The sequence below is a fragment of the Lactuca virosa genome, chromosome 4 (assembly GCF_052849685.1).
Source record: "Lactuca virosa cultivar CGN04683 chromosome 4, Lactuca_virosa_CGN04683_v6, whole genome shotgun sequence".
Classification (NCBI taxonomy): domain Eukaryota; kingdom Viridiplantae; phylum Streptophyta; class Magnoliopsida; order Asterales; family Asteraceae; genus Lactuca; species Lactuca virosa.
The window spans coordinates 368,283,558-368,300,665 of record NC_136429.1 but is presented as its reverse complement, the minus strand read 5'-3'; positions in this window follow the sequence as shown (position 1 = coordinate 368,300,665).

Genomic DNA, 17,108 nt, shown 5'->3' with positions numbered 1-17,108 from the left:
GGGTTGGATCCAATACTCAGCCCTTATGAGTACTCATGAATGTTGTAGCAACCATTGCATTGTCCAAAGCACTTTTAGACAAATCATACAAGCCAAATTCATGACAGTCTTAAATCAATACTTACTTCCAAAGTTTGACTGACTGTGGATGGTTTGAATAATAACATAATTATTCTGGAAGTAAAAACATGCAAAATTGAAACATAGTAAACAATCAACATAAGATAGTAACACCTTACTCATAAATAAATAACAACTTTTATTTATCATCAAATGTCAATTACATTTTACAAGTTTCAGGAATCTAATTATTGAAACTAATATCATCCTTCAGCCCAATGCGCCTCGCATGCTGTAAATGCTTAACCCTGCTCAGTCCCTTCGTGAGGGGATCTGCCGGGTTCTCATCTGATGATACCCTCTTAGCCACGAGGAGTCCTTCTTCTATTCGATGTCTTATGAAATGGTATTTTCTGTCAATGTGCCTAGATCTCCCGTGATCTCTTGGTTCCTTAGCCAAAGCAACCGCACTTTCGCTGTCACAGAAAATTTCCATTGGCTCTTTTATAGCTGGTACAACTCCAAGGTCTCCGATGAAGTTCTTTAGCCATATCGCCTCCTTAGCTGCTTCACTTGCTGCTATGTACTCTGATTCACAAGTAGAATCAGCTACTGTCTCCTGCTTGGAACTTTTCCAAGTAATTGCCCCTCCATTTAGGATAAAGACCCAGCCTGACTGAGAGCGGAAATTATCCCTATCAGTCTGAAAGCTAGCATCGCTATATCCTTCCACTCTCAAGTCATCACTGCCCCCGAGGGTAAGGACCCAATCCTTAGTCCTCCGCAGATACTTGAGAATGTTCTTTACCGCTGTCCAGTGTGCCTTGCCAGGGTTCCCTTGATATCTACTGACCATGCTCAAAGCAAAGGCCACATCAGGGCGAGTACAAGTCATAGCATACATGATCGAGCCCACAGCGGAAGCATATGGTATATGACTCATTTCAGCTATCTCAGCCTCTGTACTCGGACTCTGAGTCTTACTCAGCTTGGCATTACTCTGGATTGGTAATTCTCCTTTCTTGGAATCTTGCATACTGAACCTCTTCAGTACCTTATCCACATAAGTACTTTGACTAAGTCCAATTAGTCTCTTACTCCTATCTCTCAATATCCTTATCCCTAGGATATAGGCAGCTTCCCCAAGGTCCTTCATAGCGAAACATTTCCCAAGCCAGGACTTAACCTCCTGCAAGGTTGGGACGTCGTTTCCTATGAGAAGTATGTCATCCACATACAACACCAAGAAGCTAACTATGCTCCCACTAGCCCTGACATACACACAAGACTCATCCTCACTCCTAGAAAAGCCAAACTCTTTGACTTTCTCATCAAAGCAAAGATTCCATCTGCGAGATGCTTGTTTCAATCCATAAATGGATTTATCAAGCTTACACACTCTATTAGGGTATCTTGTATCGACAAAACCCTCTGGTTGAGCCATGTAAACATCCTCAGCCAACTTTCCATTAAGGAAAGCGGTTTTGACATCCATTTGCCATATTTCATAATCATGAAATGCAGCTATGGCTAACAATACTCTAATAGACTTAATTTTAGCTACTGGTGAGAAGGTCTCATCATAGTCAACTCCCGGAGTTTGAGTAAAGCCCTTCGCAACCAGTCGCGCTTTATAAGTGTGTACCTTCCCATCCATGTCGGTCTTCTTCTTGAAGATCCATTTGCACCCAACTGTCTTACGACCTGGTACATTGTTAACCAAGTTCCAAACTTGATTGTCATACATGGACTGAATCTCGCTGTCCATAGCCTCCTTCCATTTAGCAGACTCAGGGCCTGCCATGGCTTCCCTGTAATTATTAGGTTCATCCAAATCTATTAGTGTACTATCACTAATAAATGTATCACCTTCAGTGGTGATGTGATAACCATAATAAAAATCAGGTGTGTTCCTCACCCTAGTGGAACGTCTTGGAGGTACAGACTCATCTATCGGATCAACAGGAGTTTCCTCCTCAGGTTGGTCGATAGCATTAGAGGTTCCTTCACCACTTGACTCTTGAAGCTCTTCAAGGTCAATTTGCCTCCCACTGTCCCCTTGGCTTATGAATTCTCTCTCACGAAAGACTCCTCTTCTTGCTACAAAAACCACATTATCACTAGGTCTGTAGAAGAGGTAACCAAAGGATCTCTGTGGGTAGCCGATGAAAAAACACCTCTCACTTCGAGGTTCAAGCTTATCATGAGTCTCACGCCTCACGAAAGCTTCACAACCCCAAATCTTGATGTGGTCCAAATTGGGAACTTTCCCAGTCCACATCTCGTGAGGTGTTTTGGCAACCTTTTTAGTAGGGACTAGATTAAGGATATGGGCGGCAGTCTCTAAGGCATACCCCCAGAAAGAGATTGGTAATGAAGCTCGACTCATCATGGAACGAACCATATCCAACAAGGTTCGATTGCGCCTCTCAGCTACACCATTCAACTGTGGTGTTCTGGGAGGTGTCAATTGTGAGACAATCCCACATTCCTTAAGATAGTCAAGGAACTCAATGCTAAGATACTCTCCTCCTCGATCGGATCGGAGCATCTTGATGTTCCTGCCCAATTGATTCTCAACTTCCTGCTTAAACTCTTTGAACTTTTCAAAGGTTTCTGACTTATGCTTGATTAAGTAAATATATCCATATCTACTGTAATCATCAGTAAAAGTCACATAATAGCGATTAGCATCCCTTGTAGCAACTCTGAAGGGCCCACACACATCCGTGTGTACAAGGTCCAACAAACCTTCACCCCTATCACAAGTACCTGTGAAGGGTGACTTTGTCATTTTTCCAAGTAAACAAGACTCGCAACTATCATATGACTTGAGGTCAAATGATTCCAAGACTCCAACCTTTTGGAGTTGGCCTATGCGCTTCTTGTTAACATGTCCAAGACGACAATGCCACAAGGATGCTTTATCCAAGCTATCTGAAGAATCAATATACAACACATTATTTCCTAGATTGTCTACAACATTCACGGCTTCATATACACCATCACAAGGTAATGCTTTAAAGTAAAATACATCATTGTAATAAACATTAATAGCACCATTTTTATTATCAAATGAAAATGTAAAACCTTGTTTGTACAAGCCATGAAAGGAAATAATATTTCTCGCCATTTCGGGCGAGTAACAACACTTACTCAAATCTAACATTAACCCATTATTAAGCAATAAAGAATAAACTCCTATCTTGGTAACAGGTGATGCTTTCCTGTTGCCCATGACTAAGTTTATCTTCCTGTGCTCCACTTGCTCACTTCTTCTTAGTGCCTGCAAATCAGTACAAATGTGAATACCACACCCTGTATCAAGCACCCAAGAATTAGCATTAGATGAGTTGTTAGACAATATTGTGTAAATACCTGCATGGGTGGGTTTAACCTTCCCATCCTTTAGATCTTGCAGATATTTGGGGCAGCTTCGCTTGAAGTGTCCCTTATCCTGGCAATAGAAGCATTGTGCTTCCTTTGGGTTTGAAGAAGGAGTAATGGGACCTTTCTTTGTCCCACTTGAAGAGGAACCATCAAGAGTCTTACCCTTGGTACCCTTCGAAGGGTTTTTCCTTTTCTTACCCTTTCCCTGCCCAATAGCCAGAACAGGGGCTGTTGAAGGAGTAGAAGTAGCAACCGCTTTACCCTTAAGGCCATTTTCAGCTGTCCTTAAGAGTCCTTGAAGTTTGCTAAGTGTGACTTCCTCCTTGTTCATATGATAAGTCATACGAAACTGATCATAACTTGGAGGTAAGGAATGGAGAATGATGTCAATCGCCATTTCCTCAGGAAAGTCAACATTTAGCTTTAGCAACCGGTCAACGAACCTTTGCATCTTCTGCAAGTGACCGGTGATGGGTTCACCATCCTTCATCCTTGCGGTTATCATGGAGGAGATGATTTCATACCTCTCCTGACGCGCGCTCTGATGGTACCTTTCCATCAGATCCAGGTGCATCTCATAGGGGTAGAAATCTTCATAGGATTTTTGAAGTTCAGGAGTCATGGTGGCCATCATGATGCATGCTACTTTAGTAGCATCCTTTTCATGTGCAACAAACTCCGCAAACTCTTCAGGAGTAGCAGTGGCTTCATTCACAACCTTAAGCTCCCTATCGAGGACATATTCTTTGTCCTCGTAGCGGGTAATCATTCTGATGTTTCTGATCCACTCATTGAAATTGGATCCATCAAAGATGACCTTACCACACAAGTTCATAAGGGAAAAGGAGCCTGTTGGGTTTGAGCCAGAAGCATTGTTGGAAGACATCTGAAAGGAAAGAAAGACAAGTTTCATTAGATTAGGAATCCTTAATAATTCACCCAAATGAAATATTAAGGCTAGGATACAACAAACTATTTATAGTTGGAAGAGGGATGCCGTAATCCATACTATAAAATATTTGAAGGTAGGTAAATGACGATTTACCAATTTCCACCATAAGAACGAAATATTTTATTATTAGGTTTTATTGGTTTTCAAACTCCTAGATCTTTTGAGATACATTGAACTTTTCAATGGCATGTTTGAATCTCGATTGTGCCCTCTCAAGTTTGTGACTGGGATGCCGAGGATCACAAACAAGGTGTGAATAACCATACAAACTGACTTGGTACCCTCAACAATATTACCTAATCGATGTGCCGGTTAACCACACACGCTCCACCGATCTATAATAAAGTCAAGTTACCCTTTACCACTCTTACTAGTCCATGTTAGTGTGCCGGTTAACCACACACGCTCCACTAACGACTTGGTAAGGTACAAAGTGTAATTTTATGGGCTAGCACCAATTTCACATTTTCCTAAAGTAACTAAGATTGGGAATTTATAATGTATAGTTACTTTATAATTCATTATACTTTTAACAAGTATTTAAAGTCGTATCCTACCCGTTCGGCTAACGACCCTCCACCGATCAAGGAAGCGGTGGGTGAGAGTGGACACCCATTAAGTCACCATTTTATAGGCAACAACCTTATACCCCCCTTATAGACCGGCTTCGTGAATGAGGCCTACTAACGGTAAGAATGACATATTCTTATACATATCTATATAATAAAATTATAATAATAGTATAAGTGTTGATTTTTAAACCTTTTTAAAAATCTAAGGTTTAATTTGGAATTAAAGTATTAAAGTATAAGACTTTTCAAATTCCAAAACTTGAGGGCAAGATTTGAAACTATTCCAAGTCTCTTCAATTTGTAACTTATGAGTTTTAATGGTTCATAAAAATGAAGACTCTTCATTTTATGAAACCTCTTTAGTTCTTTAATCATAATTAAAAGAAGTGACTTTTGGTTATCCATAACTTGAGGACAAGTTATGGACACCATCATAGCCATTAAGATCATGAATTAAACACACATGGTGGTTACACATAATTCCTATGATCTTCTAAAAACTCATAAGAACACAAATTCATATTAAGCAATTTCAAGAAATCATATAACTATATACAATACTTGAAAATTGATAAAAGCCATGTAAAATGGGTTAACATAATCATTATCATTTTGAAAAACAGATTTTACAAGTCCAAAACAGATTGGGATAATGATCTTAATCCATTTCCAGCAACAAAACTCGAAAAAACTGCCCAGCACGCTCCTACTCGCCGAGTGCATTATTCTACTCGCCGAGTAGGATGAATTTGTTCATGGACTTGGCGAGTCCTCCCCATGGACTCGGCGAGTCTAGTCGTCAGAATGCAGAATTTTCGATTTTTAAGCAGTTTTGCATCAAGTATACAGAAAACAGTCCTAGGCTCTGATACCACTGATGGGTTTTGAGCATTCTAACACTTCCTAAGTGTACATGCAACCCTAATAACTTTGAATCTATGTTTTCTCTATATACATGCAAATTACTTTTTCAAGGTTATTTCCTAACTAGCATGGCATGGGGATTACATAAAACATAAAACTAGTAGAAACACATACCTTGTTGTTGCTTGGATTCCTTCAAGACTTTGTGAGCCTAGCACCCCAAATGTTGTGCCTCAAATGCTTCACACAACACCACAAGACTTGGAATAACTTGAGAGAATACTTCTAGCACTCAAAATTGGTTATGCCCTCTCTAGTAACACTATGTCCACTAGCTCCCCTTTTTGCTAGCTATAGGGTTCCTTTTATAGTGTTGTCACAATTAGGGTTTACACATGAATGCCCTTAATTGTCATGACTCTTGATTTCCCATGACCCATGGATTTGTAACTCCCATGGACCATCCATGGAGCTCCATTTGGTTACATCCATAACCCATAAACTATGGATCATTAATCCACCATAAAAGAATTGATGATTGTCATAATCAACCCTATATATTTAATTAGTCTCACTTTGATCACCAAATTAATCCTAGATTAATACTTGATCAATACTAATTAAATAATACTATTATTAATATATTAGAACTTATAATATATTAATAATCATAAGTGCCTTATTCTCTCATTTAGTCTATCCAAGTATTGCAATGTCATGCAACCCAAATGGACCATGCCGGGTCGGGTCAAGTACATACCAAATAAAGTTATGGACTTAGACACTATATCCAACACTCCTAAAAGCACAAAGCAAGCAACATTCGAGCATTGAGTAACCAAAACCTTGAATATCCTAAACAAGCCATCATATCACTGACTAATCAGTACTAGCATGCAGTTCAATAAGCACATATAGTAGGCATACAAGGCATCCTTCCATGATCCTTAGCCCTAATATAGCATGCAGTTCTCATAATCATATCATATGTCATAGCAAACATGTATGGGTATCTTGGGGAAAACTTACTTGAGCTCGGCCGATTACACGCATCACACCCCTTGTTCTTTCTGAAAACCCTTAATTTTAAATTTTAGACAAGTTATTTCATTGTAAAAATCTCTCAAACCCTCGATTTGAGTCCATACACCCCCGAAGGTGTGTCCGAATCCCTCAAACCAAGGCTCGGATACCAACTTGTAACATCCCAAAATTCAAGACCAAAAATTTCGTTTTTAATTAAGTAATTATAAAACCAATAGTCTAAAACATCCATAGTGTCATCCCATGTCAAAACCAATATGTCAATAATCAAAACATGTCATAATAAAACATCATCAAAGTATAACTCCCAAAGATCTCATGTGCGGAAATCATGGTGTTATGCGCTGCAATCATGCCGACTCATTTCCTATCGAAGAAGAAGCACCTGAAACCAAAAATGAAAACCGTAAGCACAAAGCTTACTGAGTTCCATCATCATACCACATACCATACAATAAACATATTGTCCGGCATATCTGGGTGCCCGACCTACCCTGGTGAGCATACCTGGGTGCTCAACCTACCCATGTCAGGCATCCCGGGGTGCCCGACCTACCCCTGTCAAGCATATCTGGGTGCCCGACCTACCGTACCAGGCATATATGGGTGCCCGACCTACCCTCCGGTTTACCTCAACCCGTTACGGCGTCTATTTCACCCCTTACCACTTCCACATAATAACATATCATAACCATACTGTCAGGCATATTTGGGTGCCCGACCTACCCTCCGGTTTATCTCAACCGGTTACGGGGTCTAATCCACCCCTCCTACCACTATCACATAATATCATAGCATACTAGCACATAAAGCATAATAGATAGTGGCATTCCATACAATTATCACAAAGACAATCATCTCTCCTATAATCAGCTACTAGTGGGCCAGCATTGGTACGTTCGACCCACTTCTACAGGAAGGTAACTCAAGTCAAAAACTGCACAGAACTTGCTAAGACAAGACTCCGTATATTAACTCTCTACTCAATGCCTACATTCACCAAGTGATCAATCCATCAAAATCCCGAAACACCCAAACTGTCCCCAGAAGTCAAACTTGGTCAACCATGGTCAAAGTGAAGGTCAACAATCCATGTTGACCCAACTCGTCGAGTCATCTCTTCAACTCGTCGAGTTTTCTCAATAATAAAGAAGATTGGGGGTCCACGATCCAACTCGCCGTGTTGGGTAAAGAACTCGTCGAGTTTTTCTTAGTCTTAACTAATTCAGTCACTTCCAAGCGAGTCTAATGCCTCCAAACCATAGATCTGCTCTCCTTTTGCTGAGATACCACGTAAAGTTGCTAACTTTACGTCCATGCATGGTATCCAGAGGCTAGAAACACTAAAACTAAGCTTCATAAGGGACCTAGGGCATGGAGGAGGGCCAAGACATGATAAAGCTGGCAACTTTAACTCTCAAAGGCTATGAAATGTTTACATCTGAAGTCATAACTTCATAACATGTTCAAATCCATGAATGACTCCAATATAAGCTACTAAAGGCCATAAACTTCTTAAAGAAGAGATCTAGCAAATAAATAGTCAAGGTATCGACTTTATACCTCCAAATGGTTGCAACAACACTGAAAATCCGGCATCTAAAGCTTCTCCCTTCAACATTGCACCACCAACTTCACACTCCTTCAAGAGAAGCACCAAAGAACACTCTTTAGGCTCACACACACTCAAAATGGGGAAAGAGGTGCGATTAGGGTTTTCTCAGGACTGAGGGGACGATGAGGGAGGCCACAATGAAACATTATGGCCTTTAAATAGGGTACAAAACCCTGAAAATTAGCGTTTCATTTCTGCCAGCCTACTCGTCGAGTTGAGGCCTCCCAGCTAGTCGAGTAGGTTTCTTAACCCGCATCCCAAATCATCTCTACTCAACGAGTCTGGGGTTCCCAAATCGTCAAGTTTCTCTATAAAAGTGCATAAATTATTATTTTAAATACATACGAGGAACCAAGTGTTACAGGTCGCGGCTCTGATAAGGGATATATGTTTTGAGGATGATCATGATTACTACGCTATTGGAGCGGATGCGGGAGGCTCAGATCGAGGCTATGAAGGAAGAGCTCCGGAAGAGTGAGCATATTGTGGGTCAAGTGGCTTCCTTCGATTATGATAGTCATGGGTTGTTGAATCTTCATCGGAGGGTTTGGGTTCCGTATTGGGGTGGTGTGTGTCATGTTCTGATGGAGGAGGCGCACAAGTGTAGGTTATCCATTCATCCTGGTTTGACTAAGATGTATAGTGATCTTTGTCATGATTTTTTATGGCCCTGCATGAAGCAGGATGTGGCTTTGTATGTGGAGCAGTATTTGACTTGCAGGAAAGTCAAGGCCGAGCATGTAACATCCATAAAATTCATGAAATATTTTAAACTTTTGAACCATTCCACAATCATCATTGTTTACAAAATAGTTTTCAAAATATGTTTAATATCATAGTTTTTCACAAAATCATAAAAGAAAACACAAGGAGGTGCTCGATCACGCCCTTGCCTTCCCGCGCTCATCTGAGGTACCTGAAACATAACCCAAAACTGTAAGCCCAAAGCGTAGTGAGTTCCCCCAAAATACCAATACATTGCATAATCATATTATGAACAACAAACAACATGCATACAGAGCCTTCAGTCTGACTGGAACACCCCACTAGCCTGTAGTCTACCTGGTACGCTCACAGAACCTTCAACATGATTGGTACGCCACACAGGTGCCTTCAGCCTATCTGGACTATTCGCCGAGCCTTCGGCATGACTAGTACGCCCCACTGGCCTTCATTCTATCCGTGACGCCCTGGGTTTGTTGGCCTTCAGCACAAAGCAGGACCGCCTCAACCCAACCACACATACACCGTGTCGACACACATATATAACAGACAAGCATACAAATAAAAAACCAATAACAAACAAACATATCTTACAAATCACTAAGCATTGCATCATCCTATTTACCAAGATACAAATCTAATAGATCATTACAATACACAATCATACGATAAACCAGGTTAACGATCAATAGGTCAGGCCTTGGTACCTTCGACCTGTAAGTACATTGAGGAAAACTCACCTCGCAGACTGAACAAAACTTATGAGGTCCGACTCCGAATCTCAGCTCTCCAACCGATACCTATTTCCACCAAGTGACCAAATCCATAAAAATCCCAAAATACCCCCAAGGTCCAACTTGGTCAAGGTCAAATGTCAAGGTCAACAGTCCATGTTTATCCAACACACCGAGTTCCCCTTGTCCACGCCGTGTTCCGCCATCATTCAATAACTCGGGAAAAACTCAGCCAACACACTGTGTTTACTAGCAAACACGTTGTGTTCGCCTGAGTTCAAACATATTAATACAATCAGTTGTCTCTTTGACTCCAAGAGTTCCACAACTTAGATCTAGACCCGAAATGATCTTAAGAAGGATAAAGTTTCCAAGTTTATCCATTGGTACCACCAAAAAGGTCCAAAACCCAAACCATAAAGCTTTGATAATGCAAGGCTTAACCAATACGCACCTAATCCTTAAAGTCCAAAGCCCATTCTTTCCAGAAGTGATTCTAACACCTAAGCATCCCAATGGTTGGTGCTTTATAGACAAACATGTCCAATGCATGTCTTGAACTGATATAAGGTCGTAATGAGGATTTATGACCTAATATCTATGCATGGCATAAAAACTTGATTACAGACCAGATCCAAGGCACTACTAGGTCACCTTGACCTGGAGATTCATAACGTTGCAAACTTTATAAGATCTAATCATTCCAACATTATAGAACAAAACGCAAAAGGGATAAAACTCAAGATCTAATAACCTTGAATGATAAAAACAGGTCTTCGACACTTACAAACGTCTAGAAGAGTGCCAAACCGAAGAATGGGGGCTTGCTAGCTGGATCCTTGATTCCTTCTTCCACCCTCTTCCTTCTTTAGCTTCAAAAACACCAAACTAGCTCAAAATGGGAGGGAAAGATGATTAAGGTTTCTTTCAGGGCTTGAGGGGCGGATGGGGGCTGAGGGTGAACAAACCCTATCCTCCTTATTCCTTCAAATAGGGAGCAAAACCCGTAATATTAGGGTTTCATTCCAGCCAACAACATGTCGTGTTCCATGGGAACACGCCACGTTGCCCATAATGAAACCCACGTCTTTTCTTATCTAGACACGCCATGCTGGTGCCTCCAACATGTCGTGTCTAATCCTCAAAAGGTGGTTAATACCCAAAGTTTCTCCTCAAATTTCCGGGTGTTACAACTTGATCAATTTGTCATGAAACAGAATTATAGGGATGAATTTAGAAGTACCTGAAGATCGGGATGTTACAATTCTCCCACACTTGAACTAGACTTCACCCTCGAAGTCCGTTGTAGTGAACAAATATGGATAGTGCTCCCGCATCTCAGCCTCCGGCTCCCAGGTCCACTCGGAGCTCCTCCGGTGCTGCCACTGTACCTTTACAAAGGTACTTCCTCGCTACTCAAAATGTCCATCTTCCTATCTAGGATAGCTACCGGCCTCTCAACATAGTTCAGACGCTCTTCGGCCTGAATATCATCTAACGAAACCACTACATCCTCATCCAATGCGCACTTCTGCAGCTGCGAAACATGGAACATGTTGTGAATCAGACTGAGCTCCTCCGGAAAAGGCCCAATATACTAGGGCCCTAACTTTCCCCTCTTCCTGAAGCGTATCATACCTTTCCAAGGTGAGACCTTCAGTAATACCATGTCGCCGACCTGAAATTCCAACTCGGATCGGCCCCGGTCGGCATAGCTCTTCTGCCGATTCTGAGAGGTCTACAGTCTCTGCATTATCTGCTAAATCAACTCTGTGGTCTAAAGGACCACTTCGGTCCGTCCTAAAATATTATGACCAACCTGTACCCAACAAACCAAGGTATGGAATTTTTGCCCATACAAAAGCTCGAAAAGCGGAGCACCAATGCTGGATTTATAACTATTGTTATAGGAGAACTCTACAAGGCGCAGGTAGGAGTCCCAGCTCTCACCAAAATCGATAACACAGGCTCGCAACATATCCTCAAGGGTCTGTATCACCCGTTCAGGTTGGTCATCAGTCTGCGGATGATAAGCAGTGTTGTTGTGCAACCTCGTGCCCAGTTCCTCATGGAACTTCTTCTAACAACGGGAGGTGAACCGAACATCACGATCTGAAACAAGGGAGACCGGAACCCCATGGCGAGCAATGATCTCACGAACATACACACCGGCCAACTTCTCGGCCGAAGAACTCTCCCGAATCGCCATAAAGTGTGCACTCTTGGTCAATCGATCCATAATGACCCAAATAGCATCAAAACCGTTTGCCGTCTTCGTCAACTTGGTGATAAAATCCATCGATATCTGCTCCCATTTCCACATGGGAACCTCCAGAGGCTGCAACTTGCCATGCGGCCTATGATCCTCAACCTTGACCAGCTTGCTAGGTCATGTTTCTCTCCACATATCAGGCTATCTCTCTCTTCATACACAGCCACCAATATCTTAATCTCATATCCCGGTACATCTTGGTGGCCCATGGATGAATAGAAAAACAAGCCATATGAGCCTCCTCCAAAACAATCTGGCTGACCCCACCAGACATCGAAACCCAAACCCGACCATATCGGGTCAACAAACCATGCATATCCAAGACAAATCAGACAATCTCATCCCTGATCCTCTCTTTCTTCCAATTCTCTTCCCGAACACCCTCGGCCTGAGCCTCCCTGATCAATCCCAAAAGTGGGGAATCCACTGATATCCTCATACACGACACCCCAACTTTCATCTGCCACTACATTAATTTTATCCGGATGGTAAAGGATCTCGAAGTCGTAATCCTTGACGACGTCCAGCCACCTGCGATGCCTCATGTTCAGGTTTGGCCGATCCATAATATGCCTTTAGACTCTTGTGATCCGTGTAGATAGTACATCGGACCCCATAAAGATAGTGTCTCTAAATCTTGAGGGCAAAAACCACTTCCCCCAACTCCAAATCATGAGTGGGATATCGCGTCTCGTGCGGCTTCAGTTGCCGCGAAAAATTAGCAATCACCCGTCCTCTCTACATGAGGACTGCCCCCAAACCAGTGACGGAAGAATCACAGAATACCACAGGATCCTCAACCCCCTCCGGGAGGTTCAAAACTAGGGCCTCACACAACCACTGTCGAAGGGTCTCAAATGTCGACTGCTGCTCAGGTCCCCATCGAAAATCACCCCCTTCCCTCGCCAGACGAGTAAGGGGTACTGCAATCTTGGAGAAATCCTGAATGAATCTCCGATAGTACCCTGCCAAACCTATGAAACTCCTAATATCCGAGGGAGATTTCGGAACCTCCCACTGCATCACGGCCATGATCTTGGCCGGGTTAACCAAAATCCCTTCCTGGTTAACTTGTCATAGAGCCATTCTTGTCTCAAAACCTCCAAAAGCTCGCGAAGATGCCCCTCATGCTGCTCCCTGTCTTGGAATACACCAAGATATCATCAATAAACACAATAATTGAACGATCGAGCATCGGCCTGCAAACCCGATTCATCAAATCCATAAACACCGCAGGCACATTGGTGAGCCCAAATGGTATCACCATGAACTCGTAATGCCCATAACGAGTCCCGAACGTGGTCTTCTCCACGTCCTCCTCCCTCACTCTAACCTGATGTTACACAGACCTCAGATTTATCGTGGAGAACAAAGATGCACCCTAAAACTGATCGAAGAGGCCATCAATCTATAGAAGGGGATAACGGTTCTTCACCATTAACTTGTTCAAATCCCGGTAATCAATGCACATCCGGTGTGAACCATCTTTCTTCTTGACAAACAGTATTTGCGCTCCCAACGGAGAACTGCTCGGTCTGATGAACTGCTTGCCAAGCAGTTCCTACACTGAGATGACAACTCCTGCAACTTGGGTGGTGCCAAACGATACGGTGCCTTGGCAATCGGGGCCACACCTGGCACAATTTCGCTCCTGAACTCGACCTGCATCCCGGGAGGCACACCGGGCAACTCCTCTGGAAACACATCTGCAAACTCCCTAACAACCAGGACCTTTGAAACTGAAGTCTAATCCCCAACACGCGTATCCACCACATAAGCCAAGTAGCTCGGACACCCATGTTGAATATAATGTCGACCTCTGGCTGCTGAGCAAAACCCTGAACCCATTCTGGTGCCCTCTCCATAGATAACCAATTCTCCCCCACTTAAGGTTCGAACTACCACGAACTGTCCCTCATAGTCAATCATAGCACCTAACTAGCTCAGCCAATCTATACCCACAATCACGTAAACCTCATCCATGGGAATAGCGATCAGATCGATCGAATAAGGCACCCCGAAGATCTCCAACACACAACCCTGATATACTGAAGATGCAGAAATCTCGTTTTCGTTAGAGATGGAAACTCGAAATGGTCACTCTAACTCCCCAATAGGTATATTAAATGCTCTATTGAACGAACGAGATACAAAGGACCAACTCGCACACGAGTCAAACAACACAAGAGCAAGCAAAGAGTTCACTAGGAACGTACCTAATAGAGGCACATATATAAGCACAAAATAAAACAAAATCAACAGGACAATGGATAGAAACATAACAGTCGCAACATCTGGAGCTGCTCTGGCCTCCTCGAAAGTGAGCTGGAAAGAGCGACCTCGAGCCCTCGGGGGCTCCCGCTCTCCCCTGGCGCCTATTGGTGATCATCAAAGTAGCTGGCTTCGGGGCATGCATGGGCTTGGCGGAGAGCAATGGACAGTTGACCTTCACATGGCCAACCTGATCACAATGATAGCAAATCCTGGTACTCAGAGCTGGGGCCAGCTGGCGGCAATCCCTCAGATAGTGTCACTCTTTGCCACATTTGTAGCACCAACCTCCTGATCAACAAACCTCGTGAAGAACCTTACCGCACTTCCCACAAGTGCGGCCTCTCTGAGCCCCAGATCTAGAATCAGCAGCTTTGAAGCGCTTCGGTGCTGGCTGCAACTGTGCTGGGGTCGGTCTCTTCTCTCTCGTCTGCAGCTCAATATCAATCTCACGCCGCCTGGCGGCCTCCTTCATCTCCAACAAAGAATCATATCGTTGGGTGGAAACAAACTGCCTGATATCCGTCTGGAGCATGATCAAGTAACTGGTCATCTGAGTCTCCTTCGAAGCAAACTCGAAGCAGAACATGGCCCTCTCAGTAAACATCCTAGTGATATCCATCACCGACTCCATCACCGACTCCATCACCGACTCCGTCTCGCGCTCCACCTGAGGCACATATCTAGTACGGAACATCTCTATGAACTGCTCACAAGATACAATAGCTCTTTGCTGAGCAGAATATGATCCTGTAACAAGTCTCCACCAATCCTTTGCTCCAGACCTCAGGAGGTTCAGAGCGCACCTAGACTTCTGGTCAGCTGGGCAAGAGCAGGTGAAAAGGCATCCCTCAACATCAGATAACCACCTCATCGCTACGATCGGGTCCTAAACTCCATCTATAGTCGGGGGATTTGTATTGTCGAAGTCCTGATACTGAAAAACTCGTCCAACACCAATCCCTCCAGCTGCGACGAATGCAGTGGCTATAGCAGCAACAGCCTCAGACAAAGTAGCATATCTGTCAGCAAAGAAATCCATCATCGCGGTCTTGAGAGACCCAAAAAGCTCCGGTATTTGGCCCAGGACAATAGCCATAACCTCCTCATGGAGGATCTCCCTGATCTTGTCTTAGACACAGCTGGCCCACCCTTACTGCCAGCTCCCGATCCCGATCCAGATCTAGCCTCAAATCGTCTCATCGTCCCCATGCTAAAAATATACCAGGGAGATATCAGATAACACACATATCATAACAGAGGAACCAACACCCAAAAATGCCCTAGGGGTTGTGACTTCCATGTTATGTGTACGGGTCCAGTGCTTTTAGTAGTACGAGCCCATACAACCTTCCACACCACCCGTATTTTCCTCAAGGATGATCACAACAACCCTAACAATACATACTAGCAGGCTCACACATGAAATCCTCACACCCTAGAGGAAGGCTACACATCTCGAGACTGGTCGGCTGACCCCACACAACCTATCTTACCACTAACTGCCACACAACCCTCCATTGGTTCCAGATGGCTATCGCATGAATACATTCACATTCCGCACAGTTTAAAAAATCTGAGGCTAAAATATTCAATCCTACAACGATTGGACTCAGACAAGTGTTGCGCAGCAGGACCAAATCTATTATCCTAAGATCATTTAAACCATGTACCATGTGATTTAGCGTATTCACTCAATAGCCAGTTCACATGCGAAAGAGTCATACGAGAATCAATCAAGGATTCTATAAGAGATAAGGCATAATATATCAGGAAATTCAATCATACGGTTCCCGAAGATCCCTATCCTAATACTAGCATGCTGCTCTAACATATCAATACATCATCTCAAATAATTCTATGGTAATTTGGGGTCTACTTACTGGCTCCAACTGATCATACACATAGCATCCTCCTTGATTATTTTGAAAACTGATTGAAATCTGTTCGAAAAATATTTTTCCTTAGTTTGAGACTGGATTCACACAAGTGTTCCTCCAATTCACTAAAACCAAGGCTCTGATACCAGCTTGTAAAATTTAAACTTTTGAACTCAATCCACAATCATCATTGTTTACAAAATAGTTTTCAAAATATGTTTAATATCAGAGTTTTTACCAAAATCATAAAACAAAAAAACGAGGAGGTGCACAATCACGCCTTTGCCTTCCCGCGATCATCTGAGGTGCCTGAAACATAACCCAAAACTGTAAGCCCAAAGCTTAGTGAGTTCCCCCAAAATACCAACACATTGCATAATCATATTAAGAACAACAAACAACATGCATACAGAGCCTTTAGTCTGACTGGAACGCCCCACCGGCCTATAGTCTACTTGGTAAGCTCACAAAACCTTCAACTTGATTGGTACGCCACACATGGCCTGACTGGTACGCCCCATTGGCCTTCGGTCTATTCTAGACGCCTTGGGTCTGTTGGCCTTCAGCATAAAGCAGGACCGCCTCAACCCAACCACATATACACCGTGTCGACACATATATATAACAGACAAGCATACAAATAACCTTCCAATAACAAACAGACAGATCTTACAGATCACTGTGCATAGCATCATCCTATTTACCAGGATAGATATCTAACAGATCACTAC